This window comes from Protopterus annectens, chromosome 1.part1 (assembly GCF_019279795.1).
Source record: "Protopterus annectens isolate FY-2018-M chromosome 1.part1, PAN1.0, whole genome shotgun sequence".
NCBI lineage: Eukaryota > Metazoa > Chordata > Ceratodontiformes > Protopteridae > Protopterus > Protopterus annectens.
In genome coordinates, this window is record NC_056726.1 from 1,480,542,302 (window position 1) to 1,480,567,332 (window position 25,031).

Sequence of the window (25,031 nt, forward strand, 5' to 3'; positions counted from 1 at the left end):
GTTGGTAATGAAATATGCATGTCATAGGTGAGGTGTAGGCCATGTACACGTAACACACCTACGCATAATGCATGCCGTGCATGTTTGCTATGAGACATTGCACAGCTCAGTAATGTCAGTAGCTGCCTCAATGACATGCAATACACAGAGCATGACACACAGTTGTGGCAACCCCGTACTGCACATTGGATAGGCATAGTTGCAACACCTGTACATGACATAAGACATTTATCACATGCAGTACACAAAGTCATGCTACATATGGCATAACCACACACCCGCTGTAAGGTCACACGTCAGTATCCCACATGTCATCCGCACACACATGATGTACCTCAGGGGTAGAGGCCTATCATGGGGCTGTGCAACACTCTTCAACACATAACAGTCATGTTAGGCAATGCTCCCTACCGGGCACCTCATACACCCATGTACAAAGTGGCTGTGTAATAGTGAACGTATCCATGGTACTGCAGTTCAGGTACAGCATGCTAAGTGGTGGTCTTGTCACACAGTAGTAGCCGTGAGTGACCACAAGATGCATGATGATGATGGCACATGGTATTACACCCCATCCAGTTACAGTAACCACAGTACTACACATAGCAGTCTTTGCTGTGCACCTCATTGTTCTGTGTGCAAACATATGCACCTGTACACACCATGCATAGCATGTTGTGTGTGTGTGCTTACATATGCTAGTATACACATTTTGTACAACAGTCACCATCTGTACAAAGAGTCACATATATGTCCTGGAATGGTATTGGGTGTATAGGTCACATGACGCACATTGGGTATATGTGGTGTTCAATGTTGCAGTCGTGTAGCATGCCATGTCATGGCTGGCAACAACATATCTGCAATATGTCCCACATGCACCATAACCACTGTGCAATGTCCATGTCGTGCATTGGGATTCCTTCACATCTATATGCGCCACTCATCCCATGTCTGTACATTGCATGTATTTGCTACACCTGTGCCCACTATTATGTGATATGGACACAGACACTGTCATCAGACATGACAATCTGTATGTCACACAGATAACACATGCAGCAATGGTATGTATACCATTGAGTGATGGTGCACATGACATTGCAGAGCAGATAATACTTGCACAGCAATGTTGTGTCCATGTACACATTGTGTGTAGCTAATCACTGAACAACTACACCCATGCATCAAAGCCATATATAATGTCATTAGATAGGGCTGTCTACACTTGCACTGCATGGTGTTGAGCAACACATGGTCTGCCTGCTGACACATGTGTGGTGACTGTTTGCCTTGTGATACTGTCATCCACCATCACCCACTATTGTGTATGTGTTGGATTGCTGGTGTGTGTGTGTATGTGCTGTGGTGAGCAGTGTATTTCTGTGTATGTGTGCTAACATCATGTACAGATTGTAAAGTGCGTTTCCTGTCTTCCTTCCACAGGTGCTGTGTTAGGCATGGCTGAATGCAGCAGGGAACCTGATGTCACCACCACTAATAGTGGAGATGATGAGACATGGATTGTGGCACAGGAAGGTCTGACAGGGTCTGTCGTTGGTCCACCAGTCGACAGTACACAGCGGTCAGCCATCTATGCGCACACTCATACTGCCAATACATCCCTCGTCACCAATGGCCGTAGCTGAGGAACAGCATACGGTTGGCATTGACCAGGAGAGTGTGGTACCTATGGCACGTGCATCCCCTCACAGCAGCCATAGCCGGATTACTGGAATGGTACCACATAGGCAGATGTCCAGGGGTTCTCAGGGGAGCACCACTGGTCATATTGCCCCTGGCAGACGTGCCCCCGGAGGTATTACAACCTCCAGTATGTTCTGGGCTGTAATGCAGGCACAGGCACGTATGGAATGGTACTCCTGACAGGGACTAAGGGTGCAGAGGGCCCATTACACTGCTATCAATGACAGCATCCGTGACCTTGCCGGTGCCATACGGAATTACACCGAGATCATTGATAGCCATTGGAGGGAGACATTAGATGTCCTCCACAATGTGTTAGCCATGAGCCAGGACCATGCGGGAAGGATGAGAAGCCGACGCGGACACATACCAGCAACAGCATCAGCTGGCAGTCGTCGCGGACAGACCACGGATCACAGCTGCTCCCATAATGGCAGTACCGTCCATTGACCATCCTACTAGACCACGTACATGTGGCGCTGGCCAGTCCCAGCAGGGACATGGGTCCAGTCATCATACCTCTGCCTCTGATGATAGCACCCAGTCAGGGTTGGGACCTGATATCTGCCCGTAGCACCCCTGCTAGGCACAGGTACGGTGTCCATGGTCAGAGACAGTGATCTGTATGGCGTAGCAGGTACAGTCTGTGGCTGTCCCACAACTGCCCGTATATGGCAGCCACATGATGGAGTTGTGTGCATGCAGACACACACACATTTACCATACAACTAGGGCTCACACATACACACCACATTACATCAACATTGGCCCATGCAGTACTGTTGTCCCTCACACACACACACACACACACAGACATGCCGATTGGATGGGTCAATGTCGGGCTCTGGCAAACCTACAACACACCCTGTGCATATGATGACACCTGTGCCACCTCCTGTCATCTGTCACATTGATGCAGGAATAGGCTAACATGGTTCTGATGCACAGGGTGACATTATAACAGTGTAGCAATAATAGCAAGTTGCTAACAGGAAGGTGTACTGATATCCTTGTAGGTATATCTGAGCAGGCATTATGCATCACAGCTCTGATAGTCATTGTAGCATTGTTTACACCAGTGTTAGGTCTGAGTATGTACTGTCCACCCATGTGCCACTTGGCTGAAGTGTACAGTGTTGCCAGCATGTGTTAGTGAGTGGACAGTACGTGTGTGATGTGTGCATTACAAATTAGTGGGTGTACATCTGTGAACATGGTGTGTGCGCACTGTCTTCATGTACATGCATAGTGGACACGTGGGATGTGCAACATACCCTGTTCTACACATTAACATCTCATGGTATCTTTCGATGACCAGTATGCATTCTACTACAGATATGTACTAACATGGGCTGGCACTATGCTGTGGGTGATACCATTGATATCTGTCAATGATCTGCAGTCTGGCAGTATACACCACCTCAACAGCATGACTATAACCAATCATTAGATGATGTCCTGACAAATGACTCACAGTTGTAGGGAACTCAGTAACAGTTGGATCCTTCCAGTACTATGCTATAACAGTAACCAGTGGTATTGACCACCACACATTCCTGGGACCACACCTGTGTGGCATAAAGCCCTCTTTGGTACATGCAAACATACTAGGGATATGCATTACTGTGTGGTTTCTGTTCTTCTTGAATATTTGTAGGATGCTGACATCATCAGACTTTCTGAAGAGAGATGTACCTCTTTTACAATGTGTTTTCACAGTCTCCAAAAAGGCTACTCCTTTCAAAGGAAATCACACACACACACACACTTGGCGTTTGCAGGACTCAAACCCCTACCTGACTATGTTATGACACTAGTGAGATACGCATTAACACAACGCACTATTTGCTTTACTGGGAGCATTCCTTTCCAAAGCTCTAGTTGTAGGATGCTGACATCATCACACTTGGCAAAGAGGTATTCACCACTCCTAATGTGTTTCCACAGTCTCCAAAAAGGCCACTCCTCTCAAAGCCAATCTCTCACACACACACACTCAGTAATTGCAGGATTCAAACACCTACTTAACTATGTTATGATACTAGTGAGATATTCATTAACACAATGCGCTATATGCTTTACTGTGTGGTTTCTATTCACATGCTATATTGGTAGGTTGCTGACATCATCAGACTGGACATGGTAATGTGTGTGCACTTAGTGTTATGCAATCCCAGGAATGAACCTTGTGGGTCAGCAGGTGTGAACATCTTGAACATGAATACACAATTCATACCTGGTGTGATCTATCTGTGGACATATTACCATTCCTTCATATGACAATACATATTCATGCACGGATTGTAGGTTTTGTGATGTTGGTAAAGGGCTATTCAAAGTCTATGTGGGACCTGTGTTGCTCCTGTCAGTGATGTATGTCCTGGGTGGCTGCCTTGCAAGATATCTAGCAGGTTTGGGGAACATGATGTGCTCATTAACATACCACAGACATTTGGGTTGTGTGTTTGTCTGTTTACAATATCTCTGTTCCTGACTGCAATCAGATGGACTCCATGGACTAGTATTTTGGACTTCGTAGGCTTATAGGAATATAGTTCCCATGGTGTGTTGTGCACCAACACTTGTGGGGTGTGCCACATGTTGCTGTAACACATTCAATGGTGCAAGATCCTGAAGAGAGTGTGAGGCTCAACAGATTGTTCGGGTGCAGTGTCTGTTTGTCCTGTCGTTCACTTATGACACATATGGGGAAACAATGTTATCCACATGATGGGATTCATTTGGCATTGGGAGGACCAGTTTACACATTCTACATGTGATATCTCCTGGTATGATGTTAGGGCCTTTTGTCACTGGGAGGTGGGTATGTATGTATGGGCCTGTCTGACAGGATGTTGACACTGTCAGTCAGGTACAGTTGACCCTGACTCAGGACATATATGACTGTACATCGATATTTCTGGCATAGCTGAAGGAGGTGTAATGTTTCTGTCTGTACTCCTTTGCAGATTATCTTTCCACAGCAACAACACACCTGAACACTAAAACCCTGTTATACTCTTTTACACACTTGACACACTACTGATCCTTTGTGATCAGTCGACAGTGTATGTCCTCATCATATCCTGGCATGTCCAATGGTCGTTTTTTTGTGTACTCTCCAGTCCAGCTGGTGCATATTGGAATTCTGACGCATTGTTACAACTGCCTTATGTACACAGGTAACACTGTCCTCCTACCAACAAACTCAGATATCTGTGAGAGGTGCAACTGTATAGACAGACAGGAGGCTGAGCTCTCCCAAGCCATGACTGGCACAGTCTATCGGGTGGTGAAGGTAACCACACACACACCACAAATAGTCACACATGCACCTATGACAACAGCAAACCATATACATTGACACACAATGACATACTTGGAGCATCTAAATATACTCTGCCTAAGCAGCTGAGACATCCAAAGCAGACACACAAACAACTGCTAACACAACCATACACACATATCATCACATAGTTCACAAAGTCATTGTGCCACACAGTCACTGCCCTTAGGCCTACACAACACACCTCATACACTTGTATTAGGAGAGTGTAATTGTCCATCACACTGACATCCCACTCACCAGGCTGAACAAAGTGAAGGTCACTTTGTGCTGTGTGTCGGGTGCCAGGATATGCCACATGACACATGCAGTGTTGTCAGTCCACTGCAAGTACAAATATGGCTCTGTCTTTTACCATTCTCGTGTGTAAACACTCAGACGTTCCTCCCTGGACTACATGACAAGAGACATAGAGGGGCTCTCTGATCATGTAGCCCAGGACAGTATGACCCTGACCTTGTGTAGCATCTTACCCTCACCAAGTACTATGTCACAGTATATAGTTGACATGATCACTTTTAACAGTTGCCTAACATATTGTCATTCACAGGGGATCCAGTGTCTGTCGGCCTGGGATTACATGCTCAACATGCCATGTACATTCGCTATGGACGCCATGCACCTGTCACCCCTAGGCTTTCACAGACTGCCTTAGGCTCTTGACACACACATAGTGGCTGTTTGAAGCAAGGGTCAGAAGACATAACCACAGCCATAGACGTTACAGGGTACAGGAAACGGAGAGTGATGATGCTCAACAACTGATGTCTAACCCTCAGAATGCATGCACTCAGGACTCACATCAGTATGGAATCTGTCGATATATGTGCAGTAACAAACACCTGGTTCAGGCTCGCAAAAGCACAGCAGCACCAAGAGGTTTTACGTCATACCATGGTTTTCAGACACAAGACTCGGACCGGACAACAACAATAGGGGGGAATCCATATACATCATTCATACACACACCTCCAGGTTGGTAGCGGTACACAGAGCATTGGGGAACATACATGTGCAACTGAGAGTAGGCAAAACTGCATTTCAGTTTGTAGACTGTTACAGACCACACTCCCAAACATGGGCACAACAGTCGTTATATTCCTGGGAACACTGGGGAATGTGAAGGTCTCACCAAACACCATTATATTGTGTGACTTCAAATACACAAACATTGACTGGGTATACTACTCAAGCAGTGACACCCTCGCACGACATTTGCTAAGATTGTTAAACTCAAATGCTAGGGCAGACCTGGTCACCACACCCACATGGGGACTCTATGTTCCACAACAGAGGTATACCTGTAATTGTTAAGGGCGGAACATACATTCATCTCACTAGACATCCATATCCCATACACACACACATCCTATGTGATCTCAGTGACATACTTCTCATGAGCAAACATCACACTTGTACAAACTGATGTGGTATCCCTCAATGACCCTGGGACAGTGTTAATTATGGCTCAGACAACTTCATACTTTACAAGCACATTCTATGGACAACTACTGGAATTCATGGATCATGCTATCCCAGATAACTACAAGACTCACTCCTCCAAAGGCAGGGGACCTGTCTACTGGACCATGGCCATTACTGAGCTATACAGTGACAGGAGGAGGCTACTACATTATAGAGCACAATCAGGAAGGTATCTCTGATCAGTACTATGGTATAGCTACGATCACTTGTTGATTCATCTAAGGCCCATTTCTAATGGACACTTGCAACAGACACTATGGACAATCACAAGGCCTTATTTAGTTATGTCAGGGACCTGGGTGGGAACTCACAGATATGCTGTGAGTTACTGCATAATTACAAATGATACAGTGAGCCCACTGACATTGTGAACATCCTGGACAACAGGTTCAGTGGGAATGTTTCCCCACCATACCCCCTGCAGTGCACATGTCCATCACAACAGGGTGTAGCCTCCCTGCCATCACAGATGAACATGTGTGTGCTGCCCTCTCCATAGCAGACAACGCAGCATGAGTGGGACCAGATAGTGTCCCAGACTGTGGCATACACAAGAATCATGACAAACTTCACATTCACATTATGTCACTGTTCAATATCACAGTTACTACAGGATGTGTACATGGAATGGCGTACAGCTACGGTGTACACGCTCCACAGTGCTGGTGCCACAAGGGGCCATGGACATTATCACAATATATGCCTAACTATCTCGGTCTGCTATGCTATGGAGTGTATTATCATGGAACACATACACATTGTGAACCTACAGACACTGGATCCTACACAATATGGTGTTGTGGGCATATCTTGCCTCTTGCAGATGTTTGATGTCTTTAAACAGTTAACAGGTCCATAGACATACACAGGGTTGTCCACACAGCCTACCTGGAGCTCACACACCACTTCTACACAATACCCCACTTGGCCTTTACACATTAGATCACCGGATTCAATATCTACACACATGTCACAAGATGGATTGCTAACTGGATTATGGATAGCACACACATGGTCATTACTGCAGGTGCCATGTCTGACTATACACCAGTTACACGTGGCATCCTACAGGGCTCAGTTCTGGGACCTCTCTTTTTCTGTATATATTTCTGATACATACTGGCTAACACAGGAGGAATATAGATGACCATGTTTGCAGATGACTGCAAACTGTGTGCCATAATCGACTCCACAGCTGGCACAAGCATCCTCACAGAGATGGATGTCTGGTGCCAGAGCCATGGCCTACTGCTGCCTTACTTTAGATGCATAGTCATCACCTTTGGTAGTAACATCGTACACACACATTACCACATAGGTGATGATACATCACGTACAGTGTGTGTAATTTGGGGACATGAATACTTAGTACTCTTGCCTTTGACATTCACGTTGCCAATGTTGTTGGACACACCTTCTATTTAGGCAACCTTATCCTATACAGTTTTACATCCAGATCAGGTGGGGACATTGTGACCCTGTAGTCATCAGGCACATGCTTGGATTCAATGGCCCATTTTGGATGTACCTTACCCAACACCTGTAGCAACTGGAATGTACACAGATTTACATAACCAATTGGATCTAGGGACTCACAGAGATGGTATGCACAGTTTGGCTATGGTCACCCCAGCTCTCCTCAGTTGCTTACTGCCTACTTGGATGCAGTCTGTGCCTTTTGTTTGATGCCATGTCCATCACAGCATCGATGGACAGGCTCCACATGAGGATATCAAAGTCCCTTATAGCTACATGCTCCAGGGACAGGTACGTGAGCAATGATGTTAATAGGACATGCTGGAGGGGCATATTACCATCACAGAGGCTCCACTCACTCAGGAATGTGATCACAGTCCCACATATGCACAGACCCATGCTGACCACCTACAGGTGACATCTTTACAGGTGGACGGGTGATCGTATGTTTAGCCCTGAGATATGTTATGGGTCCTTGCTAGACAGAGGCAGAATGAAATTAACATATGTGAGATATCTTGTGTGACCTACTATTAACAGGCACAATCTACTGATCTAGCATGATTGCAGAATACAAACACACTGTGGCTAGGCTTCTACATACCCTAGGGCAGATAGCCTAGTGTCAACCTCTGAACCTATGCTAATGTTCGGGATGCACATTGTTCAGTGTTGGTACTGATTGCAGGTTTTGTTTCTTCTTTGCTTTACCACTTCCTATGAACAACCTAAGTTTCTACATAACATATTTGATTGTGACAGGATTTCACTATATTATATTGTGTCTGTTGTCATATTACTGTGTGCACATGGTGGATTGGTGGATTGGTGAATAGAGTGAGGTTCCTGGGTTGACACTTGCAACTGAGAGATATGTGTGGCCCACTGCTGTACTCAAACTTGCCCTGTGTGTGAGCATGCCCAGTTCAGACTTTCAGTGTTTTGTTGCCTGACATTTGTCTCATAGTTTCAAGTGTGTGAGCATGCCCAGTGTGACCTTGCAGTATGTTGCTGTCTGAGGTCCACTACGTTTGTTGATGTGTGTGAACATTACCAATATTAACATTTATACTATGTGTGTTGAATATCAGGTTCTATTATTACTGCAGGCCTCACCTTTGTGTCTTAACTTGGCAGGGATTATGCTATGCCTGCAAGGTTTCCATGAGATACTTAGCATTGACTTATCAACATTTTTTCATACAAGCTGACCATTGACATACTGTCTACTGTCATGGTTTAGTGGTTCTGTACTCTGACTATAGTGCACTGTATCCTGGGTTCGTGGACTGTCACTGCTTCATATTTTCATACATGCCAGAACAGACTGCTTCAAGAAAAGTGAAGCAAATATGAACTTGTTAACCTGCTTTTGATGAACTATATCCACATTTGACCAGACTTGCACAACATTGCTCAATGTTGCCCAACATTGCTGGACATTGCCTGTAGTTGTGCTACTTAGTGTGTGCAATTTTGTTTACATATACTAAATAGTGGTGAGAGCTGTTTATCAGTGCTTTATATTGCTTAACACATAGCAATCATGCTTCAGGTGGTGCTGCAGGGCTGCCTATGTCGGATGCACATTTTACACTCCCTATACATGTTTAACAGGTAGGGTCAAGTTAGGCATCGCTTTTACTGTATGTGCGAGTCGGAGAGAGGTATCATTTCCAGGGTTCCTGCTGAGCCAGTGTATATGCTATGCATTGCCTCTTTGCCAAGGCCAGTGCATACTGGGCACACCTCCTTCTGCCTACTGGGGCAGGCTCAGGTTGTTCCTCCTCCGAGTCATGCTCTGCCTGCGATGGCCTTGGCAATGGTGGGGGGCTGTTGTGCCCGGCCCTATGCTGCTCCTGCTGCAGCTGTTTTCGCAGGATCATATTGTGTAGCATAGCCCATACCATGACTATTTGGGTACATGTAGTTGGGGAGTACTGCAAGGCTCCGCCAGATGTGTCCAGGCACCGGAACTTGAGCAGCCCAAACACATGCTTGATTACATTTTGTGTTTGCGCGTGTGCCTCATTATGGCATTCCTGTTCAGGTGTGTGTGTATTTCTGATGGGTGTCATCAGCCACGGCTTGAGTGCATATCCAGCATCCCCCACTAGGTGACCATGAGGGATGTCCCCATTGGCAAATGTCTGGTACAGCTGTGTCAGATGCCAGATATGGGAGTCATGGTAGCTTCCAGGGCAGCCAGCCACACATTCATTATTATGCCCTGGGCATCACACATGACCTGGCAGTTGATGGAGGGGTAACCCTTGCGGTTATAGTAGACCCTACCCTGCTCACGGGCTGGTGCTTTGATGCGAATGTGCGTGCAGTCTATTGCACTCACTACCTCAGTGTATTCTGCTATTTGCTGGAAGAGACGCATATTGCTGGCCAATACCTCACGGGAATTGGGGAAATATACATGATCACTGACATGTGCTGCCATGGCATTCAGGAACTGGTGCAGTACCCTAGATGCTGATGCCTGTGAAATCCCCATCATATCGCCAGTTGGTGTCTGGAAGGTACCTGTTGCTAATATTCTTAGGTCAACACATACCTTGGTTTCTACTGGGATGGGTTCCCCTCTGTTGGTTCTGTGTGTGAGGTGTGGCCTGCACAGCTCAACAATTTGCTGCATGAGGTATCTGTCCACTCTATAGCACTCCACTATCTCCAGCTCATGTAGCCCCTGGTAGGTTACCCTAGGCCTGTACACTCTTCTCCGTCTCCTCACTGTGGGTTGATCAGCAGCATTTGCATTGTCACCACCCTCAGAATGTTGCATATGTCGCCTTATGACAGCAATGGCAGCCCCTAACATTTCTTTGTCTCAGTAAAGCTTTTTCAGTTTTCACTTCTATTAGCTTACTACAGTGTTTCAGTGTGTCTGAGAAATACATAATGGAATGTTTTTTGCTGAGTTTTGAGTGCTGGGCTGGGCTAGTGTAATGCCTGTGTAATTGGCTGATTCTGATTGTTTTCACTTGCTAGCACTCCCTGGTTAACTTCCTACTATTTGTTGTGCTCTGTTTCCTCAGGGGGCAGCGCCGTGCAAACACGCACGCACACATGCTTACATGGACTAAAACTTGCTTATTCCTGTTAAAACGCGCGCACACTGGCGCAAACGCGCTTACAACTGTTTACACCACCTTACATATGCTTACTCAAGCCTACACGCACGCACACACACTTACACGCGCGCACACTGCCTTACTCGGGTTTACTGGCGCGCATGCACTCTCAGCAAGAAACTTTGGTGTTATCCATGGCATACACCTTTAATTTCTTGACTTTACCTGGCCTACCTGTTGACACACCTCTTTCACTATTATGTAAATTTAAATGTAAGCTGACACATGTCACTCTGCTCCAGTGAGCTGCACTCCTTTCATACATACCGCCCTCGTGATGTCACCTATCTTCTACTTTGTTACTCCCCTTATCCTACTCCTATACTCCACTGACTGTGCTCATTTGCTATGTAAACTTGCGATTCACTATCATAACTCTCATTTGCATAGGATTGCCTACTAATGCTTAGTTACATCTATTAGACTGAGCTTCCCCCCTTAGCAACCTCTACTCGGTGGCCATGTCTTCAGCCTGACATTCCCTTGCATTGTAAATTCATTTTAGCTATGAAATCCTCATTTGTGGATCTTAATTATTAATTTTCTGCTTTTTAGGGCACGGCACTCCGCTGCACTACGGTTAAACCCCGGAAATCGGGATTAAAAAAAAAAGTTATTTTATTTTTAATTTCCATCACTTCCCATTGCCAATGGCCATTGGCATGCTTTCTCCTGTGAATGCATGCTTTTTTCCAGCTGACACGGCTCCATTTTGCTTTTTGCAGAACCGTACTCGGTTATCAACTGAGTACATTTCTGCAAATAACACTATGCCTACTCGGACAGGTTCGAGTTTCCTGGATTGCAATTGAGGTAAGTTGCATATCCCAGCCCTGTCCGTGTAGAACTAGTTTGGAGAGCTCAGTTGCACGCCCCTGCCCAGCTGTTCCTGGATCGCTCGGCGGACATGTTGGCTTGCTGGAGTCTTACTCTACTCTTAGATTCCGTGCAAGCCTTCATGAATCCGGCCCTAAGTGTTCATATATTCGTTGTTTAAAAGGGCGTTCTGTTTTGCCCAAATAAAAGGCCGAACATTGATGACAAGTAGCTAGGTATACTATGCCTTAGCTCTCACAGTTGAAACGGCCTTTTATGATATATTTCCTACCTCTGATGGAAACATGTGTCCCTACCTGAATGTATTTACAGTAGTGACAACGTCCACATTTAGCCATCCCCCATTTGGGTCTAGGATTCTTCCCAGGGGTTTCAAACAAGGTTTTCAAATTTGTCCCTCTTTTGTATGTCACCAAAGGGCCAATAGCCAGAGTATCCATGGTGATATGATCCTCAACCATAATATTCCAGTTACTAAAATTTTTCTTAAACTGAAGGAGTCCACTGAAAATTGCATTAAGAAACTGGTGACAAAATTGTTTCCTACTTCCCAGTTTGTAGCTACACATCCTACTGGAGAAATGGGTGATGATGGGATTTCTTCCATAGCAATGTACCCTTTGGTCAAGAAAGGTTTAAAATGGCCAGTATCCCTCTTGTAGCTGACTTCCTTAATTAAACCGTCTATAAGGGAGCTTGGATAAGCACGGTTAACAAACATGTTTGTAAGATTTTCACATTCTTTAAGAAAATCTTCATTGCCAGAAATTATTCTCTAAGCCCTAACAAGCTGTCCCTTGATGACAGCTCTCTTCTGATAGAAGGGGTGGCAACTTTCAAAATGCAAGAAAGAATTAGAATATGTAGGCTTCCTGAAAATATGCGTAGCATATCTTTTGAATGCTACATCTTTCCAGAGCCATATGTTCTGAAAGCTAATGGCCTTTTCATCAAATTGGAAAGTAAACTCCAAAAAATCAGTAAATGATGTCATGATCTCAACTAATTTACGTGCATGTTCCTCATCCCCTTTGAAAATGAAGAACATATCATCCTGGTACCTCATGTACCAAACTACATTCTCCTTAAAGATGGAATGTTGGAAAAGATATATTCGCTCCCAAAATGCCATGACAGCATTAGCAAAACTAGCACCACAGGGGGAGCCCATAGTAACCCCTGATTTTTGAAGATAATATTCTTCCTTGAACATAAAGTAGTTGTTATTTAGCACTACCTCTAACAGTGCAATAACTAAATCAATGTCTGCCCCTTCCATTTGTTTAAATAAAAGAAAATCACGAACCCATTCAAGGCCCAAGTCCTGGGGGATGACTGTGTATAGATCTCTAATATCCACAGTCAAAAAATTGTAAAAGAGGTCAAATTCCAGTTTATTAAGACCTTTCAATAAAGCCCAGGAATCCCTGCAAATTTGTGCTTCAGATTTTAACAAAGGTTTGAGCCTGGAATCAACCCATTTGGCACAAGCATAAGTAATGGACTGGCGGCCATCAATAATGGCGCGGAAAGGTGGATCCAGTAGATTTTTGTGTATTTTCGGGACTCTGAAAATAACTGGAATTAATGGGACCGGCATAGTTAGATATTAGTATTTATCAATGGAAATGGATGTATCAGTGAACAAGTCACTCAGAAAAATCCTAATATGTTGGTATGCCTAGTTAAGTTCATTTATGGATACCTTTAATAACTAGTGCTTGTTAACATGCTATCCATTTTGCTGTTATAAGATGTCTCCTCCATGAACACAGTTCCCCTCCCTTGTCCGGTTGCATAACACAAATTTTTTGTGATTTTATAAAGGCAATGAATTCTCTCTGAGCTTTTGTGATGTTACTACCAAACTTATCACGCTTATTTAAATTATTAAGTATCACTCTAAAGTGCATTTCACTGGCTTTCTCAAATATTGCCAGTGACCCCTGCAATGGTGGATTAAAAATGCTAGAAACACGCTCATCAGAAACTATATTGTTGTTGACTCCAAACATAATATTTAGATTGTTTCTGTACATAAAATTTTAAATCACACAATATTCTAGCTATATTTGCCATAGAACTGGGAACAGAGTTAAAACCTTTGGATAAAAAAATCCACCATGTCCTGTGGAATGCTCAAGGAACAAATATCATAAATATTAAAGTCACCTTGAGTACTGTGATGGATTAAAAAAGGTTGTTCTCTGTGATGTATTGCCCAGTTCCTTGTTCAGGATGTGTTACCTCCTCCGCCGGTTGTTCTTCCTCTGTTGTTTGGGAGGATTGTTGTTGCAGTTTGGCTGGTTGGTGTTCCTGTTGTTCTGAAATTGAAAATCCTGCCCATTACTATTTAGATTTTGAAATCGTGATGTACCCGAGGATTGTTCCTAATCCTATCACTCCGTCGCACTACCCCATTAAGTTCATCGGCGGCTTCATGTTCGAAACCTGTGATGTCATCAGGTGGAGTCGGCGAATAGTTGTCAGTTACCATAGTGACCGAAGCATGTAATGCAGGGTGACAGGGCAAAGAGGGAGGTTCAGGATATGCAATTTTCTGCCCATACTCAGCTTGATCTCTAAGCTTGCGACTTTTTGTGTCCAGAATCCTGGAGATTAATGCTTTGATGCTGGTAAAAGTTCTTTTGAAATCAAATTCATACCAGCTGAAATCAGGGTCGGTTTTGATTTCATTATCAAGCACTTCCAGTTGCGCTTGTAACTCCCTCATTTGTTTTTCATAATTAGTTATTAGTAGATCAAGCAAATCTAGACATTGTTTGTTAAATAGGTCTAGTAATTGTAAGTGGAACTCGGAGTTTTTGATGACACCTGATGGATATTTCCACTGCCTTAGACCCTTAGGGACTATTTTTTGATGTTCATCGTGATTCACTGTTGCAGTCATTACTCTTGGGTTATCCTGCTGGCAGGCTACCCGTAGTCTGCCGGAATTCCAAAGTCTAGGTCCAGCGTTGGTTGCTGTTGCCTCTTCCCTGATGTCAGTGCACCAGGGGTATAAAAGATGCAGCTGATGCCATTTTCTTCAGTCTTTCTTGCCGCGGTGCCCGAAGCAAAAACAGTTCGTAAGTGCTGGTCGGCCGACTCCTGAGATTTTCAAATCAGAATTTCTGAACTGAAGTCTTCATTAAAGCTAAGTACCCTGTTGGGGAAACTTTTTTCTTGCTCCAGACCGATGTCAGAAAAAGTTAACAATTGTATTTCTTGTGGGAAGCAAATACCTCATAAGGATTTTCACTCTTACTGTATTCCTTGCCTAGGCCCTGATCACAACGTTGCTAGTTGTTGGTTTTGTGCTAGATTTAACCAACGTACTATCAAGCGTCGGTTTGATTTTGCATTTCATTACTTTGGCCGAAGATTTAACTATATAATGCCGACAGCTGACAACCGCAGTTTACAAAAAACTCAAGGACAAGGAGAAGGATAGGCATCCGAGGTCCAAAACAGATGATGAAGCCTCCTTCTAGGCCAGTCGCTGGTTCGCAGGTTCTCAGTGAGGCATTTTCGCAGCCCCTGGTGCCCGCTACCTCAGAGCCACAGGCCACTTCTGACTCCCATTTGGAGCCGACTGGGCCTCTGGATACTCAAGGTATTGGACACTCAAAAATCATTCCCTCAGATGGGTCCGGAGCCGCTGAGCAGGCATCGGCTTCTGAGGGAGCCTTCAGACCTACACAGCTATATATTAAGCCATCCTCAGCTTCAAAGACTAAAGCAGCATTAAAGACAAAGAAACAAGTACAGAATTCTCCTACTTCGACTACCATGCCTAAAAAAACAGATGCTCAAAATGGCCGAAGACCTAATTACTTTGATCAGGGGTTCCCATCCCCCTCCTGATAAGAGGCCTAGGCAAGAGACAGAGTATGATTCTTCTGATCAGGTTTCTATTTCCTCTGATTCCTCCTCTGAACAAGATTACTCCATGATCCATATGAGGATTCTGATGCTGAAGAATCCATTCCTTCAGCCTCTCCTCCTGAGGATTATTCTTTTGGGGAAACATTTCCACTGGGAGAGCCAAGATTATTCTGAATCTAAGAAAAGGCTCAGGGACTTTCTACTACTTCCTCAGCACAGACCCTTGCTATTCCACCTGTTCTAGACATTGTGGACGATGTATTCTCAGAGTCCGGCCTGTCCCCAGACTCTCTACCCCCTGCACCTGCTAAGCCAGACAGATACTACAGGGTCCTGGATTCTCATAAATTCCTGTATAAAAACCCCACTGCTGACCCAGAACCTATATCCCAAGGTCCCAAGGGGGTTAAAGCTTCCACTGCAAAAAACCCTGTCCCCTCTGATAGGGATTCCAGGGCTCTAGACAGATGGGGGAAAAAAGTATACACTTCTGCTACCTTGGCTGTAAGGGCCTTAAATTGTCAGTTTCACATGCTTAAATATCAGCAATATTTAATGTCACTGCTTAAACAGAAAATGTTGAAAAATACTGAATGTTCAGAGAACAAGGAATTATTGCATGCAGCTGAACAAGTGGGAAAGCATACTTTGCAAAGTGGTTATGATTCACTGGAGGCCTTCTGCAGGGCCACTGTTACAGGTTCTGTTATTAGAAGGCATGCTTGGTTAAAGGAACAAAATCTGCCTGATCATGTTAAAGCAAAATTATTAGATGCACCATTACAACATGATACTTTGTTTGGTACTAAAGAAGAAGAGGTGTTGAAAAAAATGGGGGATAAAGCAAAATCCATGCAGACAGTCAAGGATTTCTTACAGGTACAGCCATACAGATTTAGCAGAAACTGGCCTTCAAAAAATTGGTCCTTTCCAGTGTCAGACGGACCACAAAGAGGCAGATACAGGCGTCCCAGAGGCAGAGGTCAGCCCCAAAGCTCATACAGGCCTAAACAATGGGGTGCTCCTACCTCCAAAAGTGGAGAAGACAAATCACAACCTTACAGGAAACAGTCCCAATGACTTTCCTCTACCAGATCCAAGCACTTTTCTTTTGGCAGTCCCCTTAGGGGGAAAACTAGCACTTTTTTCATCAAATTGGCAAAGAATTACCCAAGACAAATGGGTCCTGAACATAGTGTCCCAAGGCTACAGGTTCCATTTCCACACACTACCAAGGTCAAAAGGTATGCCAGACCTGCCACACAATCAATGGGCAGAGGCACAAAAACAAATTACAGCCCTCATGGACATGAGGGCCATTCAGCAAGTACCACAACAAGAGCAGGGGCAAAGATTTTACTCCAGACTTTTCCTAGTATCCAGAAAGGACAAAACCTGGAGACCAATACTGGACCTGTCTATACTAAATACATTTCTGGAAGTTCCAAAATTCAAGATGTTGACTCTACAGCAACTACTGCCCATGCTGGGCAAGAAGGCTTGGCTCCTAGCTTTGGACCTAAAAAGAGGCATATCTGCATGTCCCAATTAGACAATCTTGCAGAAGATACCTCAGATTCATAGCTGGCTCAATGCATTACCAATTCTCTGCATTGCCCTTAGGCTTATCTACTGAGCCCAGGGCCTTCACAAAATGCCTGGCACCAGTAATTGGGTTTTGCAGACAAAAAGGAATTCAAATATATCCCTACTTGGACGACTGCCTAATTGAAGCAGAGAACAAAGACACTCTTCTAAAGCATCTGACGTTTGTAAAAGATTACTAATTGGCCTAGGGTACACAGTAAACAAAAAGAAATCAAAACTAGTGCCCTGTCAAGAGATAATATTCCTGGGTGCAAGTCTAAATACAATAGCCCAGATGGCTTATCTCGTGCCAGACAAACAAAAGCAACTGTCTACTTACTTCAAGAATTTGGCAACAAAACTCACTTATCTGCAAGGAAAATCCTGCAGGCCTTGGGTTTCATGGCATCCTGCATTCTACTAATTCCATATGCCAGACTGCATATGAGGAAACTACAATGGTATCTAAAAAGTGTTTGGACTCAGCATTGCCACAGCCTGGAGACAGTGATTGCACTCATCCTCTGCCTGCAACAGGAGTTTCGATGGTGGGCAGAAGCCTGTCACCACAACAAGGGTCTGCCATTCAGTTTACCCACAGCCAGACAGACACTGACAACGGATGCATCAGATTATGCCTGGGGAGCCCATATGGCAGGAAAATGTATTCAGGGCACATAGCCTGCAAACCAGATGCATCTTCACATCAATCAAAAAGAGAAGCTAGCTGTACAAAATGCCCTTACAGCTTTCAAGGATCTATTTCATCCAGGACAATTACTGATAAAGACAGACAACACTACGGTTATGTGGTACATAAACAAGCAGGGAGGTACACATTCCTACCCCCTCTGCAGACAAGCAATGACCTTATGGGACACAGCATTGGCATTTCAAGTTCACCTGCAAGCACAATTCCTGCCAGGAAAAACAAATACTCTGGCAGACGAACTAAGCAGAAACCTCATGGATCCCCACGAATGGAAACTGGATCCACAAGTCTTCAGCATGATAATAAGGAAATGGGGATGCCCAGACATAGATCTATTTGCCTCCCCTCACACCTACCAATTGCAGAGATTTTGCACAAGGATTTATCGCAAGCAAGCATGGAAAGTGGACGCCCTATCCTTCAGTTGGAAAAATCTAACAGTATATGCTTTTCCCCCACTGCCTCTCCTTCCCAGGGTACTCTTAAAGGTCAGACAAGAGAAGCCAAACATGATACTGATTGCACCAGACTGGCCATGCTAGCATTGATACCCAATCCTAAAGAGCTTGTCTCAAGGTCCAGCATGGATACTGCCTCAAACATCTCACTTGCTGACCCAACAAAACAATCAGATCCTGCACAGCCAACTCAGGACCTTAAATCTGGCTGCATGGTGGATAATGTAGCCATTCAGAACACTCCTCTTTCAAAAGCTGTTATGGATGTTATCTTGGAGGCCAGGAGGCCCAGTACCAGAAAATCTTATGCAGAAAAATGGAAAAGATTCTGTGCTTGAAACCAGGAACAAGGCATTGACACGTGTGTACCAAATATCCCTCAGATTTTACAATACCTAACTGAGATGCTAAACAAAGGCCTTTCTTTCTCATCTATTAAGATTCATGCCTCTGCCATTTCAGCCCCCCACTACAATATGGAACCACCTATCTTTTCTCATCCTTTGATAAGGCAGTACCTCAGAGGGGCCAAAAACATTAGGCTTCCAAGAAGAGCACCAATTCCGACCTGGGACCTCAATTATGTTTTGGAAAAACTCACACTGCCTCCTTTCAAGCCAGCATCAACAGCAGATATAAAATTCTTATCCTGGAAAACAGCTCTGCTCCTAGCAATAACCTCTGCAAGGCGAGTCTCGGAGTTACAAGCACTCATGGCTGTGGAACCTTTCATCATTTTTCATCCAGACAGGGTTTCTCTGAGGACAAACCCTACATTTATGCCTAAGGTGGTGTCCAGTGTGGCCCTCAACCAAACCATTCACTTGCCCACCTTTTATCCTAATCCACAGAATAAGGGTGAGAAAATTCTGCATTCTTTGGATATACACAGGCAATTACGATTCTACTTGGACAGAACTAAAGCTTTCAGAAAGACTGAGCAACTTTTAGTGTCCTATGCTGCAGGATCACAAGGAAAGGCTATCTCAAAACAAACTATTTCTAAATGGATAGGCCATTGCATCCATTTCTGCTATCTTCAACATGGCAAATCAGTGCCTAAGGGCATTAGGCCTCATTCCACCAGAGCAGCAGCCACTTCAGCAGCCTTCCTCAGAGGAGTACCAACCAAAGATATCTTAGAGGCTGCAACTTGGAGTTCAGTGCACACCTTTACAAAGCACTACCACTTACCTCTTTACTCTAAGTCCAGAGCAGGCTTTGCCACTGCAGTTCTGCAGGGCCTCATAGCCTCTCCTAATCCTATTTAGCCCAGCCACCCTTCCTCAGCTTTGGGATTCAACCCAAGAGTAATGACTGCAACAGTGAAACACGATGAACATAGTACAGTTGTGCACCTACCATAAATGTAGATGTTCGAGTGTATTCACTGTTGCAGTCCAGGTTACCCACCACCCACCCATCATCCCCCTTTTCTTTGCTGGGAGTTTTCTGTACTTCTCTATCCTATACAACCTATTTGGTGTATTTGTTTATAGAGGAAGGACATGTTATTTTTGTGCATGCATTTTAATTGGCATATTTTTTCAGCCTTCCAATTTGGGGGCACCTGACATTTGGGGCAAGAAAAACTGAAGAAAATGGCATTGGCTGCATCTTTTATACCCCTGGCGCACTGACGTCAGGGAAGAGGCGACAGCAACCGACGCCGGACCTAGACTTTGGAATTCCGGCCGACTACGGGTAGCCTGCTGGCAGGATAACCCAAGAGTAATGACTGCAACAGTGAATACACTCTAACATCTACATTTATGGTAGGTACACAACTGTACTTTTAATGCATTCCCTAAAGTACAAAATTTCCACTTGCAGTTTTTTGTACTTAAGTAATTTCACAACAAATTCTTCCAGTTTGAAAACAATGTTGTTAGAATTAAGGGAATTATTTGTTTGTATATTGGAACCTTCCAACCTGAATAAGGAAGGCATATTAAAAAATTCAGTCAAAGACGGAACTGCCGATCTGTTCAAAGATGTAGACAAGTTGGGATTAATGTTGTTGTTATCCTGTTGGGAAGTTGCCACATTAGATGCACCATTAATTCCTTCAATTGTATCGGGAGATGCTACAGGTGTATTAACATGTCATGCAATGCTGTGTATACTCACTGCATTGGGGAGAGGCTGAACAGTAGACTTGAGCAAGCTGTCCTGTTGAGTGATATGCTTTGATAGTTCATCAATATGACCAGTTAACTGTTGTATTAGAGAGTTTAAGGCCCTTACAGCATTCACCTCAGATATGGAACCAGTAGCTCTATTAACCTCTTGCTCCTGTGAAAATAATGATTGAGACGATGGTCCAATGCCGGTTGCCATCACACACTTGAACGAGAGAAAAAACAAAACAAACTTACTGCAGACTGTGAAAAAATGACAAGATAGGCAAACTGACATGACCACACTCCAGTTTATTGTTAGCGCTTTCGTATAGTAAATGCTTATACTTCTTCAGACAGTTTTTTTTACCCACATTTCCCTGTTTAAAAAGTATCACAAATACTTCAATCAGCCCTTTTAGACTCATTATTCAATTAAAACAAATTTACTAGCATTTCTCCCCGGGCCTCCGCTGAAAACAGGCTCTGTGGAACCTAGTCGGACTTTCCCGGTCAACAAATGATAAATAAATAAATATAACTTAATACTTAAAGGTAAACCTGGGAAATGAAAACATATGAACCTACTGAATACAAAATATCCTGCTCTTAAAAAGAGCATTATGTATATGCCACTTCCACAATAATTACCATCTCCACAATAAAAAGAAAACATAAAAAATTAAAATTACATTTGGAGCAAACATCCTAATGTAAACTAAATCTCAAAAAGCCATAACTTATGTATTTTATATAATAAAAATCTCATCTAGCTAATGACTTTAATTTTAATAAACATTTAATTGAGCATTTTTCATTAAGACCAGGATAGGTATGTGCATCAGTCTGCAATTGTCACATGAGTTCCCGCTCTTCTAATTTGAGATTCCAAGGACCCCCCCCCCAACATTTCTTATTATTAAAATTGAAGTCATTAGCTAGATGAGATTTTTATTATATAAAATACGTAAGTTATGGCTTTTTGAGATTTAGTTTACATTAGGATGTGTGCTCCAAATGTAATTCTAATTGTTTATGTTTTCTTTTTATTGTGGAGATGGCAATTATTGTGGAAGTGGCATATACCTAATGCTCTTTTTAAGAGCAGTATATTTTGTGTTCAGTAGGTTCATATGTTTTCATTTCCCAGGATTACCTTTAAGTATTAAGTTATATAATAATAGATTTGTTTTAATTGAATAATGAGTCTAAAAGGGCTGATTGAAGTATTTGTGATGTTTTTTAAACAGGGAAATGTGGGTAAAAAAACTGTCTGAAGAAGTATAAGCATTTGCTATACGAAAGCGCTAACAATAACCTGGAGTGTGGTCATGTCAGTTTGCCTATCTTGTCATTTTTTCACCATAGGCTTTTTAGATACCACTGTAGTTTCCTCATCTGCAGTCTTGCATATGGAATTAGAAGAATGCAGGAGGCCATGAACCCCAAGGCTTGCAGTATTTGTCTTGCAGATAGCAGGGTTTTTGTGGCCACTTGTTTGAAGTAGGTTGTCAAATGAATTTGTTTCTCTGGAGTGAGGTAAGCCATCTGGGAAGTTGTATTCAAGCTTGCTCCCAGGAATATAATTTGTTGACAGGGTACCAGGTGTGATTTCTTTTCATTTATGGTGTACCCCAGACAAGTTAAAACCCTTTTTACAAAGGCCAGATGATTCAAAAGTATGTACTGGCTTTCTGCCTGAATTAGACAATCGCCCAGGTATGGGTAGATTTGAATATTTATTTGCCTGCAAAATGCAATAACTGGAGCTAGGCACTTTGTGAATACCCTGGGCGCAGTAGATAAGCCAAAGGGCAGTGCAGAGAACTGATAGTGCGTGTAGCCTGCTTTGAAGCATAGGTATCTTCTGCAAGATTCCCTGACTGGGATGTGAAGGTATGCTTCTTTTAAATCTAGGGTTGCCAACCAGGCATCTTTGCCTAGCATAGGAAGTAATTGGTGAAGAGTCAACATCTTGAATTTTGGAATCTCCAAAAAGGTGTTTAGAGTAGACACGTCCAGGATAGGATGTCATGAATTGTCTTTTCTGGGAACCAGGAAAAGTCTCGAGTAGAAACCTTGTCCCTTTTCCTCTTCTGGTACCAGTTGAATAACCCCCATGCTTAAGAGAGAAAGTACTTGTTTTTGGGCCTCTGCCCACTGATTTGGGGGTAGGTCCGGACACCCACTTGGTGTTGGCAATGTGTGGAAGTGAAATCTGTATCCCTGGGACACTATATTTAAAACCCATTTGTCGTGGATAATGAGTTCCCAATTCTTTGCATGAAGAGCAATCTTTCCCCCCAAAGGGGCAGTCAGTTGATAAGTGCTTGGAAATTTTAAAAGGAAGTCATTGAGACAGTTTACCATTCCCAGATTTGGAAGTGGAGGTCCCCCACTGCTTAGTTCTGTGTGTCCCCTGGGACTGAAACCTGGGGTTTTTGCTGTGTCTGGGTTTGGCTTGAGAAGACCTGAAAGGGGCTGGAAAGTACCAATTCTTAGAGGGCCAGTGCCTACTAAATCTAGGAGGCTGAACTTGTAAGAAATCTTTAACAGTTTGCATAGATTTAGCTTTATTTTCCATCTTTTTAAGAACTTCCTCAGCCTTGTTGCCAAACAGGCGGTCCTGATTTAAAGGAGCATCCAACAATTTAGCTTTAACATGATCAGGCAAAGATTGCTCCTTAAGCCAAGCATGCCTTCTGAGCACAGACCCAGTAACAGCAGCTCTGCAAGAGGCCTCTAATGAATCAAAATCACATTGTAAAGTATGTTTTCCAACTTGTTCAGCAGAATGCATTAAATCCTGTAATTCCTTATTTTCCACTCAGTCAGGAATCAATATAATTTTCTGTTTAAGCAGTCCAATAACATGTTGCTGATACTTTAACATATGAAACTGGCAGTTTAAAGCCCTAATGGCCAAGGTTGCAGAAGTGTAAACCTTCTTACCCCATCTATCCAGCGCCCTGGAGTCTCTATCAGAAAGGGTAGGATTTTTAGCAGTAGAAGCCTTAATGCCCTTGGGCCCCTCTGAAATAGTATCTGGATCTGCAGTACGATTTTTGAAAAGGAACTTGTGTGACTCAGGGGCCCTGTAGTATCTGTCAGGTTTTCTGGGAGCAGGAGGCAGGGAATCAAGGGCCAAACTAGATTCCGAAAAAGCATCATCAACAATGTCTAGTACAGGAGGAATAGCTAAAGGCCTATGCTGAGGTAGGAGAAGTAAATCCCTAAGCCTCTTTTTTGAATCAGAAAAATCCTGGCTTTCCCAGTGGAAATGCTCCCTTAGAGTATGTAAGGTTTGCCCAAAAGAAAAATCCTCAGTAGGGGAAGCAGAGGGAATGGAGTCCCCTGCATCAGAATCTTCATAAGTAGATAAGGGCAAATCCAGATCATCAGAAGAATCAGAAAAAACAGAATCCTGATCAGAAGATTCATAATCAACTTCAGTCCTAGGCCTCTTAGAAGGGGGCGGGGTTGGCTACCCCTGATTAGAGTTATTAGATCTTCAGCCATTCTTATCATTTGTTTTTTAGGCATAGAGACCTGAGCGTCGGTTTTATAGGCATGGATCGAGATTTAGGCCTAAGTGAAGAAGGAGGCGTCGGTTTAATATGCAAGTCCATAGGCCTAAATACACCCTCAGAAGCCAGTGCCTGCACAGCGGCTCTGGACACATCCAAGGCAGAGACATCCGTGGGTTCCATAGTTGAAGCATCTCACGGCATACCGGACTCCGAATGGGTCTCAGTAGAGGCCTGCGAATCAGAAGTAGCGGGTATCAGGGGCTGCAAAAGCACCTCACTGAGTACCGGCGACTGGCTTAGGAGAAGCGTCGTCGGCAGTTTTGGACCTCGGCAGCCTGTCTCTGTCTTTATCTTTGCATTTTTTTGGAATCCCAGTAGTCGGATGGCTAACCAACAACATTTCTGGATAATTAAACTGAGAACCAAAATATTTAGAGGCAAAAATATATCGACAATGGATAGTGCACTGTTTAAATAAAGCACAAAATCGACAGCAAGGTACGTCGTGGTCAGGGCCTAGGCAAGTAATACAGTTTGTCTCTTTCGGCTTTTCCCAGTTAGGGGTCGCCACAGCAGAACTCTGGTCCGCTAATGATTGGCAGTAGAGTTTTACGTGCTGGCTTGCAAGTAATACAGTATGAATGAAAATCTTTATGAGGTATATGCTTTCCACAAGTAATGCAATTATTAACTTGTACTGACATCTGAAAGGAGCAAGAAAAAGTTTCCCCAATGGGGTACT